This window comes from Brassica napus, chromosome C7, assembly GCF_020379485.1.
Source record: "Brassica napus cultivar Da-Ae chromosome C7, Da-Ae, whole genome shotgun sequence".
In the NCBI taxonomy this organism is placed as follows: Eukaryota; Viridiplantae; Streptophyta; class Magnoliopsida; order Brassicales; family Brassicaceae; genus Brassica; species Brassica napus.
This window is the reverse complement of record NC_063450.1, coordinates 7691613-7693773: the sequence shown is the minus strand read 5'-3', so window position 1 is coordinate 7693773 and position 2161 is coordinate 7691613.

The following is a 2161-nucleotide window of genomic DNA, read 5'->3' as shown; positions in this document are numbered from 1 at the left end:
TCAGGTGAGTCAACACATGCAAGTGCCTAAGGAGCATCATTGGCGCATGGTGGAGAGGATCTTGATGTATCTCAACGGCTCACCTGATCAAGGAGTATGGATGGGTTGCAATGGGAGCACTGAAGTGGTTGGGTACTGTGATGCGGATTGGGCTGGTGATAGAGCAGACAGGAGATCAACCACAGGCTATTGCACATTCATTGGGGGCAACTTGGTGACTTGGAAGAGTAAGAAACAGAAGGTGGTGTCTTGCTCAAGTGCAGAAGCTGAGTATAGAGCTATGCTGAAGCTTACCAACGAGCTGGTATGGATCAAAGGCATCTTGAAGCACTTGGAGATTGATCAAGCCACGCCAATGACTATGCATTGTGATAACCAAGCCGCGATCCACATAGCCTCCAACTCGGTGTTCCATGAAAGAACCAAGCACATTGAAGTTGACTGTCACAAGGTGAGGCAGATGATCATCCTAGGAGTCATCCTGCCATGCTACACTAGGAGTGAAGATCAGTTAGCTGATGTGTTCACTAAGGCTGCGAGACAAAAGACTATGGAGTCCATTCACATTAGATTGGGACTCATAGATCTTGGGAAAAGAAGGAGCTGATCCCCTAAGTCATGAGGTCTTTACTCTTTTTCCCTCATCAAAGTTTTGTCCCAATGGGTTTTCTTTGATGAGGTTTTTAATGAGGAAGATCTCATGGCTGTCCAAGTTTAGGCTTTCACAAAGCTAAACTTGAGGGGGAGTGTTGAGATGAGGAGTTGATATGAAGGCTTAGAGAGACTTGGGTAATGAAAGGGATGAGGAGATGAAGCTCAGGTTGAAGTGAGAGACGCATTGGGAGAATGGTACGGACGGTACAAACCGTACGGATCAGTTCAACCAAGATCACTTGGGTCTCGACCTTTCTTCACATTCTGAAGTGGTGCAAACTTAGGGTGAAGTGTACGGAGTTACCATGTCCGTACCATCTGAAGTTACCACGGTAAATAGGAGGTTGAACAACAAGAAGGAGGAAAGGCCAAAGACACTTATGCAAAGGGAAGGTCACAGCCAAAGAAAGGAGATGACCGTTTATGGATAAGAGGAGGCGCGGCTTTACAGCTGGGACAGGCTGTAAAGGTGTTTGGCATCTGATCCAAGATGCCAAAGGGATCAAACGTGTGATGGCCCCTATTGGACGGATTCAAAACCAGCCAGCCCTTACCATTTGACTTCACATGCTTGAGCTGCCTTAACCCATTTCGAAAACCCTATGTACTCTAAGTATAAATATGTAATCTTCTCATTAATAAGAGACCAGACAGTTCTATCCAATTGATTACTCTACTTGTTCCATAATGATTCCTCATTAGTCATCTAATCACATAATCATCTCCTTATTCATCCTAAATCATTCTACTCTTTCACATACAAACTCAGATTATCTAAAACTTATAGTGGTGGCTTCTGGTAGTAGGAGCTTCCATAACCCATGTTGTTGCTGTAGTTGTTGCTGTAGAGTTTCTGGTGCTGCGAACTCTGGTTGAAGTTGCCCCTATTTCCATAGGAGTTTCTGTTTCCACCCTAGTTTCTTGAACCTTGGAATCCAGTTCCACTGATGAATTTCACATCTGCTTCCTTTGCTCTACCCTTTGTATCTACAGTCTCTGCATCTTCAACCAAGCAGACATGCTTCCTGAGAAGCTTGTGAATACTGTCCAGCTTTGCCTTTACCAAATCCATCTGATCATTCCCAAGGATGGTGGCACATCTCTTCCTCTCAAAATCAGTGTTCTTGGTGCTGCTGATAGATGTTAGGTTTTCAATGACCTTCACTTCCTCCTCTGGATTCCTGGTGTTGAAGTCCCCATTGCTGGAAGCATCAAGAGCCATCTTGTATTGCACCATGATGCCTCTGTAGAAAGTACTGAGCAGTTGTACTTCATTGAATCTATGGTGTGGACAGTCTCTCTGATAAGACTTGAATTTGATCCAGGAGCTTCTGAATGATTATGTAGGCTCCTGAGTGAATGTAGCAATCTTGCTCCTCAAGTCTTCAGCACGTGCTTCATCAAAGAAGTTGCATAAGAATGCATTCTTGATGTCGCTCCAGGATGTTAGGGATCCTGGCGGTAGCTGCTTAAGCTAATGCGAAGCATCTCCAGCAAGTGAGTACTT